Source organism: Narcine bancroftii, chromosome 10 (assembly GCF_036971445.1).
Source record: "Narcine bancroftii isolate sNarBan1 chromosome 10, sNarBan1.hap1, whole genome shotgun sequence".
NCBI classification, from domain to species: Eukaryota; Metazoa; Chordata; class Chondrichthyes; order Torpediniformes; family Narcinidae; genus Narcine; species Narcine bancroftii.
Genome location: NC_091478.1, coordinates 89772339 through 89784552, shown reverse-complemented (window position 1 = coordinate 89784552; position 12214 = coordinate 89772339). Strand labels below are relative to the sequence as shown.

At 37.5% G+C, this 12214-nt stretch overlaps 1 protein-coding gene and 1 long non-coding RNA gene across 4 annotated transcripts in view; one reads left to right on the top strand and one right to left on the bottom strand.

Moving 5' to 3' along the window:
- tshz3b (teashirt zinc finger homeobox 3b) overlaps positions 1 to 12214 on the top strand; it is a 74210-nt gene that overhangs the window by 2643 nt on the left and 59353 nt on the right. Inside the window, exon 3 of one of the 3 annotated variants that reach the window (XR_011345858.1) lies at positions 9102 to 12154. The exons of the other annotated variants lie outside the window; for them this stretch is intronic. The gene's annotated coding sequence lies outside the window, so the exon portion shown is untranslated. Of the gene's footprint in view, positions 1 to 9101; positions 12155 to 12214 lie in introns of those variants that run through there. 3 annotated transcript variants of the gene reach the window in all.
- LOC138744908 (uncharacterized) overlaps positions 6335 to 12214 on the bottom strand; it is a 31540-nt gene continuing 25660 nt past the window's right edge. Inside the window, exons 3-4 of the long non-coding RNA XR_011345859.1 lie at positions 8915 to 9003; positions 6335 to 6453 (exon numbers count right to left, since the gene is read on the bottom strand). This is a non-coding gene — a long non-coding RNA (uncharacterized lncRNA). The remainder of the gene's footprint in view (positions 6454 to 8914; positions 9004 to 12214) is intronic.

The window sequence follows — 12214 nt, the reverse complement described above, 5'->3', positions numbered from 1 at the left end:
AGGCACATTCATCAATAGCTTAATGGTCAATCAGAAGTTGGCAGAGTGAGTGCTTTCATTCTTTCCCATACACAGGCTTTGGCATACTTTATCAAAATGCCTTTCCCTAATGGATATGGGGAAGGGGGGGGGGGGGGTGTTGATGACTGAAAAAGAAACCACTTATTTAAAAAGAGAGCAGAAAGAGTATTTATGTCGTTGATGGGTAGATGAAGACAAATTAGTGAGCTGTGCATGATGTTTTCTTTCTGCTTTGTTAGAGGCATAGCAACTTCCTGTAATTTTTTTCTCTCTCTCTTTCTTGGCCGTCACAGCTGCAAGTTATAAGGTTCATGACTGCTTTGTGGTGTACAAAGAGTGGTGACAAATTGATTGCTCTGTAGTGATGGAAGTAGTATGTACACACACACACGCACGCACGCACACACTCACAAGGCTGGTGTACTGTGATGGTAACTTCGGGAAAGCAGTCCCCTGCAACCTTGAGCGGATTGAGTGTACACGAGATTTCCGAAACTGAAAGGTCCGCTCAGCCGAAGAAAGGAAAAGTTGTTTTGCCAGCTTCATTAGTGTTCACCTAATTAGCTGTAAACCTGATGGATTCCTGACAGGTTTAATGATTGGAGATGACAAGCTCCACGCACTGTCATACAGCAGAATTAGGTTTGCAGCTAGTTTGATGTAATCAAGTTGATATTACACAGTCCTAGTTGCCTTTAGTTGTGCATTAACTCAATTTTCGGCTGCAGGTGACAAATAGGCTTTGGTACCTGGATAATCATGTCGCAGGAATTGGGGCCTTTTAATGGTCTCTGGTAGAATAACACCCACAAGGAACGATCCCCAGCCATGGAGGTTTTGTAGACAAGTGCACAACTTCTCTACGTCTTGCTGCATTGTGACAATTCATTGTGAATTGTCTAAAAGAGAAGACTAAAACTGTGGTCAAGGCTCTGTAAAAAAAGATTGATTTAGTTTACGGGCTCCGTTGGAGAGAAATAAACAGCGATAAGGAGTATGTAGACCGTAATACACTTTCTAATAAAATAAAAAGGTGGTGTGGGTGATATATTGTTGTGGGAAGATTTTGAAGTTTCCTCACACCAGCTGTTAGGCAACAACATTTTGCTCCATTATCACATGCAGTTAAAATGTAAAAATTGTACAGGATGTGTGAAAATGGAAAATAATTGAAGCGTCGGGTGCATTTGTAATTCATTTTCCCACCTTGAATGTAAAAGTTTAAAATTTATGTGTCAATCGTGTTGCCCGATTTCGACACAAAATGATCTGTGGCAACCCAAGTGAATTTATCATGGAGGTGAACTATGTGAAGGAGAAAGCAGAGTTGCACTCATTGGATTAAGATCATCTGTTTAGTTGTTATTGCCATCATCCTAAACATGAGGGAAGCAGCAAGAGGTAGAGTACCTACAGAGGTACTTGTAGTTGACTGTTACAGTATTATTTGCCTGCAAACCTGTCACACATTGCTCTGCTGGATGGAGATTCTCCTGAGCAGCCAACTGACAGAATGATTAGTTATGGTCGTTCTCAGCTTTTGCAAGGAATGAACAACAAAGAGAAAAGGAGGGGGGTGGCGGGGGGGGGGGGGGGTGGTGGAAAGAAGCATAACCATCAGGCTGCCTGAAAGTTTCTTTGAAATATTTAACCAGTAAACAGAATTTTCCAGAATCAACTGACATTGCTTCCATTAGCTTGACAGCTGTCAATTAAGGTTTCAGTGCTCTCCTGGGCAACAGTTTATTGCATACAGTTGATGCTGTCATTTTGTTCCCAGTTTCGCCTTGAGCACTATCAGGAGCAGGAGTGAAATAGTCAATAACTGATGTATCAGCAGTTATTTCTTAAATTGGCTCACAAGTCTGCATTTTTCTTTTGCTAAAGATTGTTTTGTAAAGTGATTAGAATGAATTGTGACTGCTGCAGGGTTATGGGAATGCAGTGAAGCCAGGGTGAGTTAGCAGGATGAGACTGGTTCATTTTGCAACAATGTGGCTCCTAGGATTGTTAGGGCTGAGCTCAGATTGAGGAAAAAGCACGAAGGAACATATCCGTCAATCCATCAATTCTGTCTTCAAATTCTCAATCTCAAAAAGGTTCATTGATTAATGTGCTACATACAAAGTATCATGTTCCAAACACCCTAAAGTGTTTGCTGTTAACTAAAAGTGCAATACTTGAAGAATGCTTTGAATAGTTAACTTCTTTTTTTATATGTAATTATGAATTATTAATTTGTATTGTCAGGGCACATGTTATCAATTATAAATATCTGGTTTCATTACCCACAGCAGCTGTTAAGGAAGGGGAAAGCGTAACAAAGTCATTTTATCTTGTAGGATGGGGTGTTTTTCATCCATTGCTACACTTCATCATTTACTCGATGACCAAAAGCTAAAAACTTGCTTATTCTTAGCTCTTGGCATCTATTTTTAGCTGCCATCTGTGGTATAATATGAAGTAATTATGAAGTAAGGTGGTTAGAAAAGAAACCTAAAACTAACTTCCAGATACAGTGGCGATAGTAGCCCTCGTTAAGACCCACGTCATTGCTCCCTATTATCGAGGTAGCCCCACTTATAATACAGTCACAGCAGGGCGGCTCTCTGCTTTGCTAATCATGCCCGCCAGAAGAGTGGAACCCTCGTCATGAGAGCTGAGTTGTACTTTAAATTTGCACATAAGAAGGGCTGGGCAGATGCCAGTGGAGGGCGTTATGCGTCGCTGGCAGTCACACACTAACGTCTTCATTTCCATAGGGACTGTAAAGCTGGCGGGATACCAATACCAGTGTCATGCCGCCTCAGTGTCTACAATTGGAAGATGCCAGCCTGAGAACTATGTGAAATCCAGGGACCAGGAGGTGACATTTTATTGCTGGTTTACCATAGATATGTTAGGAAGGCTTGTACTATCTGATCTATGTTTGAATGGATTCCATTCTGCCTGCACGCAGATTTGGTAATATAAATGGCCGTTGATTATCAATTGGGAAACAGGCATTTTTAAACCTAATATTGTTGTTCCTAATGATGCACTTTCTCAGACAACGCAACGTATTTTTTGTTTGCTGACAAGCAAAATGAATTCTGGTTGTTTTATACGTGTGGTATTTGTTGACGTTATTAGGTGTTCCCTTAGCAACTGGTCTTCTTTCTATAAGCTAAGTAATTGTAATGTGTTTTGAATATGCAGCGCAGATGTATTTCTAATGTTATCCTACTGGTGATGGGGGGGGGGGGGGGGGGTAGACGTTTATCCTTGATTGGTAGTTCTTAATGAATGCAATAGTATTGTCCACTCGTTGTATTTGTCTCCTATTCTCCACTCCAATGAGTCAATGAAGTAGAGTACAAGGTTCGGCCAATACTATAGTGTCTGCTTAGTGCCAGTAACCAAAGTTGAATTTCTACCCCATGGAGCTGTGATCATAGGAACAGGAGTCGGCCAGTCAGCCTCTCAAACAAGTTCTGTCATTCATTTAGATCATGCCTGATGTATATCTCAGCTCCATTTACCTGCCTTTGATCCATATACCTTGATACCTTTACTGAATAAAAATGTCGATCTTTGAAAATTTCTAAATCCTTTTGTTGTCACTCTAGTGTCAAGTAGCAGCTTTGGAACAAAACACATCTAGACCTCTTTTGTGACAATTATACTTGAGTCAATAAATGGAATTTTGAGTCAGTATATGGATCATAAGTGTGATCAAATTTTCTGTACAGCCATTTTTAAATCAGAGCAGAAGATTCTATACATAGTTTTGAGAAAAATATCCAATTATGATTCTTTTTAAAGGAGTAGGTGCTGTTTTATGTAGCTTCAGGTTTGGGCTCTGTGCCTAGATTTTTTTTCCTGCTAGATCAAGCCTTTTGCTCAAGGGCTGGATCCCAGCAGGGGCCCAGGAGGCTTGGCGAGGTCAGTTAAGACTGGCAGCCATCAGTCATCCATCTGTGTCACAGACTGTTTTTGATGGCAGAGATGATGAAAGGCCTGGGAACTACGTAGGCCCCTGTAATCAGGCCGGTGCTGACATCCTTCTCAACTTTGACAGCCTCTTCCTTTTCTCTCTTCACCGCCAAGACATTCTTAACTGATTTTCACCCCCCCCCCCCCCCCCCCCCTTCCAGTTTCATGTAGCTGATCAGTCTCAGATGCTGGGAATTATTTTTACGACGGGAGGGGGTGTTACTGGTTGTGGGATGGGCAGGTGTTAGTGGAAGTCTGTTTTTCTACTGTAGGCCTGTTGCTAATTAATGTTCTTCCATAAGATTCTGTCTGAGTTGAGTAATGTTTTTGATCTTTATGCCTGATAACTGCATACTTAATGAGATTTCAAAGCTTTTTGAGCTGTGAATGCAGCTCCCTGCAATTATTGACAGATGCCTTTTCTTTGCCATTGGGTTTAGCTTCATAAATCCTCTTTCAGTAATGAGGTTCAGAAGTGCCACCCTAACCAGTAAGTTAATGAAAGGTTGGATGGGTGGGGGGGGTGGTGGTGAGAGTTAGCAGCGTGGGGGTGGTAAAGGATTGGTGAGTGAGAAAACTGCCCATGCCTATCCCAAATGTTTTTTAATTCTTAAAATTTTACTCTGCAAGTGCCAAGCTGAGGAAAGCAATTATTCTCATTTTTATCTTGGTTATGTCGAGAGGCTTGGAGTCTGTGCTTTGGGTAACTGGTGGGACTGAAACTTGTTTATGTATAACCACACTAATTGTAACTGTCGAGGAGTTTGATGGAGGCCCTTTTTGTGGTTTCCGTCAGAGGAGCAATTTTACAAAATATTGAAGGGCAGGGAGGAAGAGTTGCTCAGGTCGCATGTCAGCTTGGCCTCAGTGTGCATTTGCAACATGGTAGATTTCATTTTCAGAGTTCTGAAACCAGATCCTGGTGGAGAATTGTTACACCATGCCAAACAGTCGATTTCCTTTTCAGCGGTGGTAATATATCATTGACCCACCCTTTCCCACTGACAGAATGACATGTGTCATTTATCAAATGGGTCCTGCCAGACTTAAGGGAGGGGATAAAGCCCAGTTTTGTGCACTGCTGCCTTTTTTCCTCTTAGCCCAGAGTTGAGAATAGCTGATGCTGAATTTGGAAGTGAATGCTTGTGGGAGGGGTAGGAGGGTATGGTGAAAGGCGGGGACAGAGAGAAAGAGAGGAGGAAGAGAAAGATTGACAGAGTAAGTGACGAGGTTGTGTGCTTTGCTATTATGGACAATGCCACTCCCTAAACCCTTGCAGCAGATTTTGCACTTGGGGACAGGCTGACAGGTATCAGTCAAGCAGTGCAGCTTGCTGGGGGGTTGTGTAAATGAATCTGGGAGCTCTTGGTTTCACATGATTCAAACGTGCATTATTGAAGATGGATGTTTCTTAAAAAAAGATTGATGATGGATATCAGGCTTATGGTACCATTTATCATTTTGAATATTATTTAGACTTGCCGTGTAAAGCTGTAACTTGAGAGTTGGACGAGCTGGGACGGAATGGAGGCCTAGATGTGCACAATTTGATGGATGGCTTTGCTTTCTAGTTGTTTGTTACCAGATACCAGCTGGTCATTACAGGACTGCCTCACATTTTTCTGTGAATAAAAAGATCGTGTTTAGTAAGAAAAATACTCACTTTAATTAGATGGGCAGGGGAGAAAAGTTTTGTGTCGGGCAGGATAAGTGAATGAAATGCAACTAATGCAATATCAATTTAAAGTTTTCAAAAAAGGATAAAATAAATCTTGAGAGTTGAGGTCCTAATAAAGAGTAAAGTAATGGCATGTGGGTGGGTAGGGGAATGTGGTTGAAGTTCCAACATCAATTAATACCAACAGTTTGTTTTTCCAGCCTCCCTGTTTATAAATGTGATAATGCAGCAAGGAGCAAAACCCTTATTTGTTGTATACATTTTTTTGAAGACTTTATTTAAAATTTTATAACATGAATACAATAAAGAATTACATTTAAAGAAAAATAAAAAAAAAATTAAAATGGTATGATTACAATATTACATCACAAAATAACCCCCCCCCCCCGTTAATTGTTACACAATATTAGTAATCTAACTTAAAATTAGTCCAACCCTCTTCCCCCCCCCAAAAAATAAAGAGTGATGTTGTATACTTTTAAATAATGAATTGTGGGGGGTGGTGGAGGTGGTTAAAGGTGTGGATGGGGATTGGGGGTTGTTGAAATTGCATTGAGAATTGCACCTTCCGGTATAAACTTTACTTTTATCTGATACCAAGTAGAGTTTAGGTGCAGATAAAAATGAAAAAGTTAAAGAGGCAAAATGTACTTTTGGCTTGTTTTATTTGTGTCTTTTTACTGTTTTATAGTCGGGAGACATGATTTATTGTAGCCATCCATCTTTCGGGCTCATCCATCACATCCTGGTTGCTAGGCAATCATGGCAGCAGCTGTTTGCTTTGAATCAGACAGAAAAGTTGTCAATCACCGAAGGCCAGGTGAATAGCATTAGAAACACGCTATTGTCAGACAGAATAATTAATCAAAGCAAGAAAAGATAATTAAAAAGATATGACCCTTGCAAGTACTTGCTCTGGATTGCTTGGGAAAAAAAGACCAGTCTTTTCTAGACACTTAAGCAGCTGAGGACTGATAAAATATGTACTCTGTTGTGCATAGTTTTTTTAATTAATAAAAAAAATATAATTGGCATTCATGGATCATTCATGAGCAGGGCCTGAGCAAAAGCTAAAGAAATTAGTGTTGTTTGCCTGAGAGAGCTCTCCTAAAGAATTGTAAACTTTTCTTTCCATTAACCAGTTGTGTCCATGTGCCTTAGCCGCATACTTCTTTCAGTCGCATATTCGCTACCTCTGCAGTCGTTATTTCTGAGAATTGCTGGCTTGTTTCTCATCCATCTCCATTGACCCAGCCATGGAAATGGGTTGAAAAACATAAGGAAGATTTTCGCCTTGCTCCTAGAAATATTCAGGAAGTTAGAAATATATTTCTTTCATCTCTGCAAGAGATCTGTTGAACCTGGGTACCTTTCCATTACCTGGGTTATTGTTGCTACTGAGAGTTAGGCTTGCCCTTGCACGTTTATTCTTATAATGTTTGAATGTGGCAGATTTACTTAAAGTTCAGGCTAATGAAGTCACAATGAAGGAAACAGGGCTTTGAATACCTGGAGGAATAGGACATAGGACTATGCATCTCCTTAACCAATCCTATTGTAGATTATTATTTCTATGATTAGGAAGTTGACAGAATAAGAATTAAAGTAGGAAGCATTAGTTGGATTCAATAGTAATTCAGGAACAGCAAGAGAAACACAAATAGAAAAATAATTTTGTTAAGTCAAAAAGAAAAGAGGCAGAATGTATCTTTACCGACCTTCAAACACCAATTTATGACATTAGCTTCCTGCATTAACCCCATTTTACTCTTCATTCATTCCTTTAACTCCTTCCAGTTTGCACCACTCGCCTTCGCTGAGGCAATGCACATTGGCTAGTTAACCTACCATCCTGCATATCTTTGGGATATGAAGGAAGCTGGAGTGTTCAGAGGAACCCCATGTGGTGACGTGTAGAACATGCAGGGTCCACTCAGAGAACACTGGAAGTCAAGACTGAAACCTGTGTCATTGGAGCTGTTAATGGGCAGCTCTACTTGCTGTCCATAATAATCTCCAACCACAATTAAAATGTGAAGCTTGAGACTCCACACACGTAGTTGCTAAACCGGCAGTAGCTAACAATCTACTGAAATTAAACACTGATTGAAATAGATGACCCAAATTTATGGATACCGGTTCAGCACATGTAGCAACTGTTCTACAAAAACAGCAAATTAATATGTTTCAATGCATTTCCTTGATAAGGCAAATAACAGTGTTGTTATAGCAGAGTTAATGATGGAACAATGCATTTCACATGGCAACAATAGAATATTTGAGTTTAGCTTCACATCTGCCTCGTTTCTAAAGTTTCTGTCGCATTTGAGCATAAATAAGAGTGAGCACTTGGCTGATATTCTGACCCATTAAAGGGCAAATTATTAGAAATAGCAGGAACTTTTCCAAGGTTTAGAGCAAAGCATTGTTATCAGTTTTTACTGCTTAGGATACTGCAGTGTTAATTATTTTAAAAATAATTTTTATTTAATAATATTATTCTATAATTGTTGCCCATGTGAATAAGCTGAGTTGAATTAGTTTGCATTCTACTAACAGTTTATTAGCATGTATTTTAAAAGTGATTCCACTTTTAATTTGAAATACTGTTAAGAGGCAATGTAACTATTAAACAAAAAGATAATGTATTGACTATACAATAAAATATAATTTGATAATTATACAAGTTCTGTACGGATTTACTTTCAGGGAAGCCAACCTTTGTAAGTAGGATGAAATCGGGAATACAGAACTTGATGGTTGATACACCAAGGCAACATACTCAGATTGAATGTGAAATATTCCATGCTAATGGTTACTGAACAGAAATATTGCAGTTCATCTGTACTGATAAATCGATTATAATTACTTAATGTCAAAAATTTAAATAATTGGTTAATCAGCTTGTCATCAGGCTGCTTGTTTGGGACTACACAGAGATTTGACTTTGCCCATCACTTCTGCTGCTTTATGAATTGTTAAGATACTACAGTAATAGAAGTAGCCTTCTCCCACTCCACTTTAATAGCTGGCTACAGATGTACCAGCTGAGAAACCTGATCCAAACAAGGTAGGAGTTCAATGGAGTAACATTGATGTGGTTACTGTACAGGACATAGAATGCACATTTAATCAGGAAGTCAGACCACTTTAATGGTGGTTTAATGTATCTAAATATTGAATCAATCATTTGTATAATCAATATTCAGTCACCAATAGAGCAGTCTGGTGCAGCCTCACCTGTTGTCTCTCCCCATGAAAGGAACCAGTAGGCTTGATTGTAATTCATATTCCAGAGAATTGAGTTAATTCACATTCTTGGTTTTTAACTGCAATTTGTGATAATAAACAGGAGCAAAAGATGGAAAGGTAAATATTTTGACTCACTTCTAGTGTCATGTTTTATAATACTTTCTATTTTTCACAGAACATAAGCTTTGGAGTAGATAAGGACAGAGAGTGCATGAGAAAAAAGATTTCCCTTCAGTCACGTGCATTGTGACCACAACCATAGAACAGAAAAGCACAGCATGCATGATTCATAGTTGATGATCTTATATTCTAATGTCAGATTGTAACATAAAATGGAATATTATCACCGTGTTTCATAAATCAGCTAAAATTTTATTTTTGACTCTGTAAAATGTAAACATGAAACATGTTTAAACATTTCTTCTAAAGTAACATCCTGTTTTGAAAATTAATGTGACTATTGCAATAATTGGAGCTTATTTACATTGTTTTAAAAACTCAAGATATTGCCTGTTGATGAATAACAGTAGGGGTGTCAATATATTGTCAGAACCTCATCATATCGTGACAGACTGTACTTAATTATGGTGTATGTGGCCCGTAGATCTCAAAATAGACATTCAGAGAAATAATATATTTTCATCAAGTGAGATGTTCAATTTTTAAAGTATGTTTGTTTATTGAATGGTAATCCAAATTTAAGACTGGTAAAATCTTGGATTTAATTTTCAGGTTTGAGAATGCCCTAAATCTTCCATGCACTAGAAGTTGCATGTTACACTTTGAACTGAATTTAGGAAGACACCATTGCATTATATTGCACATTTGGCACAATTAGCTGCAGGTGACATTTTTAAAGCATACATTTTGAAATGGCCAGAGATTTTATTTGTTACTTTCAATGAGATGTTGGTATTTTATTGAGGTCAGCATTTATTGCCCACCAGTGAATATTTCTCAGCATTATTATATGTCATTTCAGATTAATTTCTGTCAATGGAAACTGCTCTCCTCCACTTTTATTTTGAATAAATTGAAAGAAGAAGTTTTTTTTTATATAAGTATCGAGGATGGGGGGGGGGGGGGAATCAACTGGTCTCAAAGTTGACGTATGGTTTTACGTAGTAATTAAAATTTGTTTTGCCACTTACGATTTACCATTCAGTGACCACTCCTCAAATCCATCTCTTTTACAAATTACTTTTTTTGTTTTTTGGAGATTCAACATTTACAAAACTACAGCCCATTTCTTTATCTTTTGATGTTCAAACCCACCCCACGTTTCTGCCTTTAAATAACATTTTGATATTAAGATTATGCCCACCTTTTTAACTCTCAGATTCCTGAGAGTTCAAAACCAGCACACAACTATACACCAGCACTTTAATACAATAAATTACACAGAATATTTTATATTCAATGCAGCAGCTGTAAAAACATAATGAGTGCAGGCATGCCAATTTACAATATTCTTTGAATAAAATAAAGTTTGTTTAAGAGTTCTGAAATTTCTGTGCAGAATTATGGCTGTGATTGCAAATTAAAATGTAGATCTTGAGTGAATGCAAATTTAGAGACAGAGCTTATTTCTTTTGCCATGTCCCTTCCATGAAATTCAGAGTTCTATTTTGCTAGAATTGTTACTTCAATATGAATACCACTGATATGTTTGGTGTTTTATATCGAGTAAATTAACTTGGAAATCGGTCCCACGAGGGATTGAAGCCCAAACTCCGAGAAGGGTTAAAAAAAAAAAATTCTCTCTGTTCAGCCGAAATTAGAAATGTTTTTATCTGTCATAGGAATATTCTGCGGAAAATATCAAATCAATTATTTCAATAATCAATAGTCAGTCACCAACAGAGTAGTCTGGTGTGGCTTTACCAGAAACAAGATACTTGATTACAGAATGGAAATTCTCTTAACATTTATGCTAAAATATTTATTTGAAGTGCTTTTGAAGATTCCTTGCTTTTGATCATATTTAATATTGAAAGCGAAATGCCAAAGCCTTATTAATTCTGGGTTCTTATACCAGTGACGTTTCATGTATTTCCTTGAGTTGTGTGAATAGATCACAGATATCAATTATTGTAATATTAGTTCAGTTTAATATTAAATTGTACTTAGCATGGCAAAGTTATCAGAGTAAGGACTGATGCTCAATGGTTGTTCTATACTTATTAGAAAATTTGTCTTTTGATAAGAATATAAAATTGTGGCCACCTATGAATTACTGATGTTACATATTTGGCACGTTTCTTTAGCCAGAACAGAAAGATCAAATAATAAATAGTATTGATTGGGATGAGAAGAAAAAAGATTTTATTCAATACTATTTAAAAAAAATTGTATATTTTAATCTAAATCTTTTGTAATTAATTTCTCATCACTTATATTTCCCATATTACTATCAATAAAAAAATCCAAATATGAATGGGTCATAAACTGCTAAGTGCTATCCAAATAAAAACTAAAGATTCTAAGGTGAACATAATGCATTTCCAACAGAATCTGTCCTTTTGCATATTTGTTAGATAGGGAACTACATAAGATTGAGAATAAAATACAGCTTTTATTGTGTCTATTTTAACTGCATTTTCTTCAGCTTTGTTTAAAATTATTAGTACAGATTGCAAATGTTACTCAAGCTGCATTATCAGGACACCACCATTTGCTCTTTCACATAGACTGATTTGTGCAGGATAAAATCCTGCCTTTTTAAAGAATGACTAAAGATAAATTTCAGTACGTCAAGTAGCTCCCCACTGTTCAAACAAATTTGAGCTATTTGATGAACAACACTGCAGTAAACATTGAGTCATTTTTGCAGATGATGTCTATAATCACAATTCTTGAGAACAGAGTAAAATGCATTACAGCAACAATTTGATATCTATAAGAAAATTACAGTTTTCTGAGAAAGGCAGTTGGAGGATGTTGATCAGGATATGTGTTCCGAATACTTGTATATTTAACAGTTGTAATAGTGACTGAGTGGGTGTTCAGAGTTGAATGTATCAGAACACTGGTTTCTAGCTCTTGCCTCTCTGAGCATCTTTTCAGCATTGTCTTTGCTTCTCAGATGTTCTGTCGTCAACTTCAACATTTCAATTTATTCTGGCACTTGCATTCCAGAACAAATCCCAGATACCCATGTTATGTTGTGCTTAATTTTGTCATGGATTTTCATGATGGCAATATAATAAAATAAATGATAAATAAAAATGACTTGCAGCTTTGTGTGACATGCCGTTGCTTATTAGTTTTAATCTCCCTGGGTACTGA